This window comes from Eriocheir sinensis, chromosome 1 (genome assembly GCF_024679095.1).
Source record: "Eriocheir sinensis breed Jianghai 21 chromosome 1, ASM2467909v1, whole genome shotgun sequence".
In the NCBI taxonomy this organism is placed as follows: domain Eukaryota; kingdom Metazoa; phylum Arthropoda; class Malacostraca; order Decapoda; family Varunidae; genus Eriocheir; species Eriocheir sinensis.
This window is the reverse complement of record NC_066509.1, coordinates 38,687,954-38,698,510: the sequence shown is the minus strand read 5'-3', so window position 1 is coordinate 38,698,510 and position 10,557 is coordinate 38,687,954.

Below are 10,557 nucleotides of genomic sequence, written 5' to 3'. Positions count from 1 at the left end.
CTCTCTCTCTCTCTCTCTCTCCTCTCCCTCTCTCCCCCCCCCTCTCTCTCTCATTACTACCCCCACTTGCCCTCTCTCTCTCTCCTTCCTCACTCCCTATCTCGTTCCCACCCTCTCTCTCCCCCTTTCCTTCGCCCTCTTCCTCCTCCATCCCTATCTCCCTCCTACGCCTTCCATCTCTCGCTCTCTCTCTCTCTCTCTCTCTCTCTCTCTCTCTCTCTCTCTCTCTCTCTCTCTCTCTCTCACTTATTCTCGCTTATTCACGCACGCGTCCCTCTGCCCTACGAAAAAGAAAAAGCAAAGCAAATATATAGATACCTCCTCCTTACCAAGATGGCGCTAAAGAAATGTTCGACTTGCACAGGAAACTTCTCTGGTCATTTCTTCTCAGGACGATCGACCGTCTGCAAGATCTGCCTGTTGACTCAGCAGATGGAAACGAGACTCCTTCAACAGGACGAAAGGCTAACGGCTGGCGAGAAGATCACCGAACTAACAAGTACTGTTGATACCTTGCAGGAGTTTATCCAGTCCAACATCGTCGCCCCTCCTGCAATTGACGCCTCATCACCCTCCTCACCTGCACTCGATGCCCAGCCACCTTCCGAAGAAGGCACGTCACAGGGAACCGGTAGAGCTGACGCTGAATGCTTCACCCCCGTGAGAGGAGGAGCCAGACCCGCCCCTAGAGCCATTTATCCTACTCATTGCTACAACAGATTTGCCATACTGGAGGAGGAGGACGAGGAACAGAGCACCTTCTTGGTCGGTGACTCTATGATTCGCCATCAGGTGGTTGAATTCTGTGGCAGAGTCCCCCGTCGTAGGCGTAACTACTGTTATCCTGGAGCTGGTGTTGACGACATCACAGCTGCCCTGGACGAGGTCTCCGCTGAGGCCTCTAATGACTCACTCTTTGTTCTCCACACAGGTACAAACGACGTCACCACGACCCGGTCTGAGGAACTGCTGGACAAGTACCGTAGGCTCATCCAGCAGTATAAGACTAAATCCCCTAATATTTTGATTTCAGGAATTCTACCACGGACATGGGATGAGGGCGACTTCTACAGTAAGGCCTTCAGCCTCAACAACCGCCTGCAGACTCTCTGCGGAGAGCTTGACGTCGAATTCTTTAACGCCTGGAACGATTTCTACGGCCAGAGTAGACTTTTCCAAAGGGACGGCATACACCTGTCCCCCATCGGGGCAGCCAGATTTGGAAGGCTCCTCAACAACGCCGTACGTAACGCCCGAACAACAAAAAACGACTCTCAGCCACGTCCTTCCATCCCGCCCGTGTAAATAGACCGCAACAGACTCGTAACATTGAACCCTCCAGTAACTCTATTACCAAGCTTCAAGATAACCTAAGAGTCCTTAGTTTCAATGCGCGTAGCCTAAGAAACAAATTTGATGAACTGCGATGTCTTGCTCTGACAGAAAACTTTGACGTAATTGCTATAACCGAAACATTTATCGACACCACTAATATTGATTTAAGTTCCGAATATAACATAGATGGCTACAGATTCTTCAACAATGATCGTGTAAACCGTAGAGGGGGTGGTGTCGCCCTTTTTGTCAAAAGCTACTTGCAACCTACTGACAAAACACCAAGAAACAGTAACGTTGAACATTTGTGCGTGCGAGTAAACATTGCAAAAGTCAATTTAAATATATCTGTCACTTACAGGCCTCCGGGGCAATCACTTGATGGCGATCTTGAAATGTACAGCGTCTTAAGGCAGTCACTTAATAACAGCGACTCACTGATACTAGGAGACTTTAACCTCCCCCATATCGACTGGGCGACACTGTCGGGTACAGAAGGTGAGTCCCATAGAATGATCGAATTTCTAGAGGAAAATTATCTAAGCCAAATGGTTTCTGAACCAACTCGACAAAATAACATACTTGACCTTGTTATAGCGACCCAAGATAACCTAGTCAGTAATGTCACGGTAGGAGAACACCTCGGTTCCTGCGATCATAAACTAGTGCGCGTTGACATTAGAGCTCAAACATCGGTGACTGAAAATAAAGTTAAGGTGCCCAATTTCAAAAGAGCCAACTTCGTAGAAATCCGACGAAAACTAATAGATATGCAACTATCAGATGACGGCAATGCAGAGGACGCCTGGCTAAACTTTAAAAATCACTTACTCACTCAGCAGGACACATTTGTCCCCTTGTGCGAGAAGCGAATTAACACTAATAAAAGTCCACCTTGGTTTAATAGCGAAATTAAACATTCAGTCAAGGAGAGAAAATTGTCTTACAGGTTAAAGAAAGACCAAAGCACGCCCGAAAACATTAGACTTTACAATGATGCAAGGCGACGAGTAAAAGATTAGTGCATCAGGCAAAGCGTAGATATGAAGAAAATATTGCAGCCAACTGTAAAATAATCCGAAATCCTTCTTCAGTTACATAAACAACAGAAAGGCGATCAGAAGTGGAATTGGACCTTTAATAAACAGCGACGGTGCACTAGTGACTGACAGCCAACACGTTGCAAACCTATTAAATAATTACTTTTCCTCGGTGTTTAATAATAACAGTCCTCCACCACCACCACCAACACCAGTACTAATGTAAATCCTGAGCATGCATTGTCTAACTTTGAAATAAAACCCGATGAAGTCCTTAAAGCCCTCAAATCACTTAAAACAAATAAAAGTCCTGGACCTGATAAAGTATATCCAACTCTGCTGAAAGAAACAAAGAGCGAAATACTCTCCTCCCTCACAACCGTATTCAATATGTCCTTGCGACAAGGCATTGTCCCTTCAGATTGGAAAAAGGCTAACGTGACACCGATTTTTAAGAAAGGAGACAAAAAGTACCAGGTAATTACAGGCCCATTAGTCTAACTTCGGTTGTAGGTAAGCTACTTGAGGGCATAATTAGAGACAAAATTGTGAGTTACCTTGAAAGCCACTCATTAATTGGGGACTCACAACATGGCTTCCGAAACAAAAGATCCTGCCTATCAAATCTATTAACCTTTTATAACGACCTCTTCACTGTTTATGACGTAACCAAATCACTGGACGTAGTCTATCTTGATTTCAGAAAGCGTTTGATAAAGTCCCGCATCATAAATTACTTTACAAATTAAAACAAATAGGTATTGACGGTCAGGTAAACCAATGGATCGCGAATTGGTTGAGCAACAGACAACAAAGAGTAGTGATTGACGGATTTAACTCAGAGTGGGCGCCTGTCACTAGTGGCGTCCCTCAGGGCTCGGTTCTTGGCCCAGTGCTCTTCATTATTTACATCAACGACGTGGATGTTGGACTCAATAACCGCATTAGTAAATTTGCAGACGACACAAAGATTGGTAACTCGGTTCTCACTGACGAAGACAGGCAAAGCCTCCAAGAGGATTTGCACAAAATTTCAGCTTGGTCGGATAGATGGGAGATGCCCTTTAACGTAGACAAGTGCCAGGTCCTTCAAGTTGGAACAAGAAATAAAAAGTTCGATTGCGAAATGCGCGGCGTTAAACTCAAAAGCGTTCAATGCATTAAGGACTTGGGGTCAAAATCGCGTCAAACCTCAAATTCTCACAGCAATGCATCGATGCAGCAAATAAAGCGAACAGAATGTTGGGCTTCATTAAAAGAAACTTTTATTTAAGAATAAAGATGTAATACTCCCGCTCTACAACAGTTTAGTCAGACCCCACTTGGAATATGCGGTACAGTTTTGGTCTCCTCACCATGCAAAGGATATTGCTAAATTAGAAGGTGTTCAGCGTCGGGCAACGAAAATTATCCCTTCCTTGCGCAACAAATCCTACGAAGAAAGGCTTTCTACCCTTAACATGTTCTCTCTTGAGAAACGTCGCCTCCGAGGAAAACTGATCGAATGTTTTAAAATACTTAATGGTTTCACGAATGTAGACAGATCAACATTGTTTATGATCGATGACACTTTGCGCACGAGGAACAATGGCGTAAAACTCAGATGTAGACAAGTAAATTCAGACTGCACCAAATTTTTCTTCACCAACGTTGTAGTGCGAGAATGGAATAAGCTCCCATCATCAGTGGTCCAGTGTAACACGATTGACTCCTTCAAATTAAGCTCGACCGTCACTTCCTTCAACTTAATATCAACTAGAGTAGAAATGCAACGTTTGGAGTCTTCTGATTAATGTAAAATCACTTAGGTTTAAGGACAGACCACCAAGTCTGGACCATGGGGTCTGTGTGGTCTGATTTTCTATGTAAATCTATGTAAATCTCTCTCTCTCTCTCTCTCTCTCTCTCTCTCTCTCTCTCTCTCTCTCTCTCTCTCTCTCTCTCTCTCTCTCTCTCTCTCTCTCTCTCTCTCTCTCTCTCTCTCTCTCTCTCTCTCTCTCTCTCTCTCTCTCTCTCTCTCTCTCTCTCTCTCTCTCTCTCTCTCTCTCTCTCTCTCTCTCTCTCTCTCTCTCTCTCTCTCTCTCTCTCTCTCTCTCTCTCTCTCTCTCTCTCTCTCTCTCTCTCTTTTTTCACATATACACAAATAAATCTTGAAAATCAGAATGAGCCTTTGAGAATTAGAAACCTATGAAAATTAGAGGGAGGAAAAGACTGGAGAGTGCAGGAGGGCAGAGATGAATGTGGTAAAGGAGTGACAAATAAAAATGAGATGGAGCTGTTGAGGCCGAGTCAACAATTCTCACCTTGGACTTGACCTGACAGCTGACCATATTTGCGGTGGCCACTAAGACAAAAAAAGTGTTGTTGACAAGTTCAGCAATTAGTAGCTCCTCCTCAGCCTGGCTGAGTAATTAGTGTAATTAGTGCTCGTTTTCTTCTTCTCTGAACTCTATAACAGAAAACTTGTTAAGTAATAAGAAAAAAAGACAAACCAGGATATTTTTCATGAGTAAGAGACAAGACTTCATGAAACAGGAGGAATATGATGTGACTATAGCTTTCCTCCTCATTCCTCACATGCACAACAGTTCTTATAGGGGTCAAGATAATATCCTGAGCGAGAGAAAGTTGGAAAGTTTTGTTTAGTCGGCGCAACATCTGTGGTCATATGCCGGAGAGAGACAGAAGGGGAAGGAATTATTGGAGAAGGGAACGGATCCCAGGAGATTAATACCTGGTACCCATTCACTGCTGGGTGGACAGGGGCGTAGGGTATCGGAAAAGCCGCCCAAATTTTTCCACTCTGCCCGGGAATCGAACCCGGGCTCTCTCAGTTGTGAGCCAAGTGTGCTAACCACTGCACAACGAAACCCCCTGAGAGAGAGAGAGAGAGATTTACATAGATTTATATAGATATTCAGACCACAGACCCAGTGGTCCAGACTAGGTGATGTGTCCTAAATCTAAGTGGAATTATATTAAGTGCCACCAAGACTACATTTTTAGCACTTTTAGTGACGCGGGTTTGAATCCCCACGCTACCACTCGGATTTTTCAGTCACCGCCGAGTGGCTTAAAACTACCCACATGCTGTCCTGAAGACCACCCATCAACCCGGACTCTAGAGGAAGCCGTCCAAGCGAATCAAGAACGAGTTCCGGGGGCAGCATGAGCCAATGCAAGATGGCGCCACTATAAACACTCGCCTGCACCAGAACGGGCTGGGCCGACCATCAGGCCCCACCTGGAAGAAGCCTTGGGCCGACCATCAGGCCCCACCAGGAAGATGCCTACCGGCGCAACAGGCAACAACGTAACTAAAAATTAAGCTTAAGGAAGTGTGATCAAGCTTGTTCTTAACCCGGTAGCAGCGACGGGCCAAATTTGTGGCTTTACCATGTAGCAGCGACGGGCAAAATTTGTGCCATGATATAAACCCCCCAAAATAGATGATACATAATCTGATCACAAATGCTTTGATATATATTTTGAAATGGTTTGTGTGGGTGATGATTTTTTTTCATTTTCCTCGCTTGGAGGGACCATTAAGAAACATGATCCCCGCTGCTACCACCACCGGGTTAAATGAGTCGGTCATATTCCACTGGACCACTGAGGGTGGGAGCTTATTCCATTCTTACACTACAACATTAGTGAAGAAAAAATTTATGCAGTCTGAATTAATTTGTTTACACTTAAGTTTTGTGCTACTATATCTCTTTTGGAACGTGTCATTGATCAAAAGCAATTTGTATTTGTCCACATTTGTAAAACCATTGAGTCTTTTGAAACATTCTCTCAGTTTTCCAAGGAGTGAACAACATGAGGGATGAGAGCCTTATTTTTGTCATAAGGTTTGTTGTGCATGGAAGAGATCATCTTTGTTGCTCTACGTGGAACACCTGATTTAGCCCGGTGGTAGCAGCGGGGATGATGTTTCTTAATGGTCCCTCAAGCGAGAAAAATGAGAAAAAATCATCACTCACACAAACCATTTCATAATATATATCAAAGCATTTGTGATCAATTTATGTATCATCTATTTTTGGGGGGTTTATATCATGGCGCAAATTTGGCCCGTCGCTGCTACACGGTAAAGCCACAAATTTGGCCCGTCGCTGCTACACGGTAAAGCCACAAATTTGGCCCGTCGCTGCTACACGGTAAAGCCACAAATTTGGCCCGTCGCTGCTACACGGTAAAGCCACAAATTTGGCCCGTCGTTGCTACACGGTAAAGCCACAAATTTGGCCCGTCGCTGCTACACGGTAAAGCCACAAATTTGGCCCGTCGTTGCTACACGGTAAAGCCACAAATTTGGCCCGTCGTTGCTACACGGTAAAGCCACAAATTTGGCCCGTCGCTGCTACACGGTAAAGCCACAAATTTGGCCCGTCGCTGCTACACGGTAAAGCCACAAATTTGGCCCGTCGCTGCTACCGGGTTAATAATGTCCTTTGCATGATGGGGAGACAAAGACTGTACTGCACATTCCAAATGGGGTTAAATTATAAACAGCACTTGATCAAAAACTGAGCCCTGATGGACATCACTAGTGACAGGCAGCCATCCTGAGTTAAATCCATCAATCACCATTCTGTTGTCTGTTGCTCAACGACTTTACAATCCATTTGTTTACATAACCGTCAATACCTTGATAGATAAGAAGAAAACATTGCAGCCAACTGTAAAAATAATCCAAAATCCTTCTTCAGTTATATAAACAACAGGAAGGTAACCAGAAGTAGAACTGGACCTCTAACGAACAGTGATGGGGATCGAATTAGTGACTGACAGCCAACACGTTGCGAACTTGTTAAACAATTATTTTTCCTCGGTATTTAATACTGGCAGTCTTCCCGCCACTGCCACCAACACCAGCGACGACAACAGTACTGACGTAAATCTCGTTCATGCATTGCCTAACTTTGTAATAACTACCGATGAAGTCCTAAAAGCTCTCCAATCCCTTAAAACAAATATAAGTCCTGGACCTGACATATACCCTATACTATTTAAAGAAACAAAGAGCGAAATACTCCCCTCTTGCACAACCGTGTTCAATATGTCCTTGTGACAAGGCATCGTCCTTTCGGATCGGAAAAAGTCTATCGTAACCGATTTTTAAGAAAGGAGATAAAAAAAATACCTGGCAATTACAGGCCCATTAGTCTAACTTCAATTGTAGGTAAGCTACTCGAAAGCTTAATTAAAGACAAAATTGTTTTACCTTGAAAGCCACTCATTAATTAAGGATTCACAACATGGCTTCCATAACAAGAGATCCTGCCTATCAAACCTATTGACCTTTTATAACGACCTCTTTTCAGTTTATGATGTAAACAAATCACTGGACATAGTCTGTTTTGATTTCCAGAAAACATTTGATAAAGTTCCACATCATAAATTACAGTCGCCCCTCAAATAGTACGGTTTCCAATAGTACGGTTTCAGTTTTATGCGGATTGTCATAAGAAGATTTTTATAGGATTTTTAAATTTCCCGCTCATCGCACCAAGTATCCATGGCGTGAGTGGCAACACTGCTCTACCAAAACACCTGCTGAAAGCACCCAAAGCGTTCGAGAAAGGTGTTCACCTTGCAGAAGAATTCAGATTTGGGAAAAGTTACGTTTTGGGATGAGTTGGGTGTCGGTAGGGAGAGCATACCACGTGAATGAGAGCAGTGTTCGCTGTATCCATCATAATGAAAAATAAATTCTTGCTCCAGTAACTGCCGTGCTGCAAGAGTGCTGCAAGAGTGGAGATAAAGGCTGTCCTTTTCTGTTTATTCATAAATTAACCTATTATTAACATATAAATAGGCATTTTTTTTAACCTTAAACAAGAAATTGGTGTTCAGGAGTGTTTCTAGGGGGACCACTAATTTTATACGGATTTTCAAATAGTACGTACGCCTACGGGCAGGGACGTGCACAGGTAGGTTACCCAGGTTGTCTGAGCAACTGCCGTTTTGCCCTTCTCGGCTGATGTTGCCCTTCTGAAAAATAGTGTTACGAATGTGTGTATTTTTTCCTAATATTATTTCCTCCAGGGACGTTATTATAGTCCCGTTTTCTATTTTACCTCCCTCCCCTAGTGCTGTTGCAAAAGTAACCAATGATATTTCCGCTTCCAACAAAACATTATTACACTGAAATTACCTATTTAAATATAAGTATTCATCAATCTAAAATTATTTTAACTATTTTCTCACATTTGAAAACTTATAATATTAGCTATCTAGCTAGTTAATTCATTCCCGCCAAAACGTACTTGAAGCGTCCCTCGCGGCGTCACAGTCACTTCCCCCGCGACCGTCGCGACGCCTTCACACACGTCCCCTCGCAGGTAAAACTCCCCCATATTCACCGTATTTTGTATAGTTAATAACCTTCGATAACATGTGCTGCTAGGTAAATATGTATATGGAAGTAAGCAAGTTTATTTTTTTCAATTTACCTAGAAATAGTGAGCTCAAGTGCTGATTTTTTTTTTTTTTTGCTTATTTGTAATATTCTAATAAAGACAGTGTGCATAAAGTGCAAAGCCTGTTAGGGTGTTTTGTTGTTGTTGTTGTTGCAGTTTGTGTGTGTGGGGGGGGGGGGGGGTTGCCCTTTTTTCAGGTTTGAGCAACTGCCCTCTAAAATTCCTGTGCACGTCCCTGCGTACGGGGGTCCTGGGTCCCTAACCCACGTACTATTTGAGGGATAACTGTACTTTATAGACTAAAGCAACTAGGTATTGACGGTCAAGTACACCAATGGATCGCGAATTGGTTGAGCAACAGACAGCAAAGAGTGCATGGTGATCGACGGATTTGACTCCGAGTGGGCGCCACTAGTGGCGTCCCTCAGGGCTTGGTCCAGTGCTCTTCATTTTTTACACCAATGATGTGGACGTTGGAATCAATAATAAGCTCAGTAAATTTGCAGACGACACAAAGATTGTTAATTATTAAGTCAGTTCTCACTGCATGACAAAGACAGACAGAGCCTCCAAGAAGATTGCATAAAATTTCAGCTTGGCCTGATAGATGGCAGATGCAGTTGGAACAAGGAATAAAAGGTTCGATTACGAAATGCGCGGCGCTAAACTCAAAAAGCGTTCAATGCATCAAGAACCTGGGGGTCAAAATCGCGTCAAACCTGAAATTCTCACAGCAATGCATCGATGCAGCAAATAAATCAAACAGAATGCTGGGCTACATTAATTTTTTTTTTTTTTGTTTTTTACATCGTGGCCTATTGTGCCAGTTAACTTCTTCCCGGTACGTGGGTCCTGATGGTCGGCCCAAGGCTTCTTCCCGGTGAGTCCTGATGGTCGGTCCAAGGCTTCTTCCCGGTGGGGCCTAATGGTCAGCCCAGCCCGTTCTGGCGCAGGCGGGTGTTTATAGTGGCGCCATCTTGCATCAATTGGCTCATGCTGCCCTCCCGAATTAAGCTCATCTTTAATCCTAGAATCTAGAGTCCGGGTTGATAGGTGGTCTTCTGGACAGCATGTGGGTAGTTTTAAGCCACTCGGCGACAGCTGAAACATCCCAGCTTGGTGGCACCGGGCGGGGATTGAACTCGCGTCGTCCTGAACGCGGCGCCGTCACGCTATCCATTCAGCCACCGCCTCCCCACCATGCAAAGGACACTGCAAATTAAAGGAGTCAGTCGTGTTGCAGAGGACCACTGAAGGCGGGATCGAGTCCATACTCACACTACAATGTTGGTGAAGAAATATCTGGCGCAGTCTGAATTTACTTGTTTACATTTAAGTTTTATGCCATTATTTCTCGTTCGCAAAGTGTCATCGATCATAAACAATTCTGATTTGTCCACATTCGTAAAGCCATTAAAGATTTTGAAACATTCGATCCCCCACACGGCGCCGTCACGCTATCCATTCAGCCACCGCCTCCCCTTGTAGCTCGATCTAGCGTTTGGCTTTGATATAAATAGAACGAGGGAATATTCGGAAACTACCCAGGAAATCTCTTTATTGGTATCTGGTATTGAGTAGAATTAATTGATCTTTATGGTAAATAATGTTTGGACTCTGACGATGACATACATTATACACGTTTAATTTTTCCTAGTCAACGGAAATTACACAACTGACCTTGCATGTGTATATATTCTACTTGTAAGGCATAGTTAAGTTACTCCTTCCAACACAGTCTTAATTCATATATA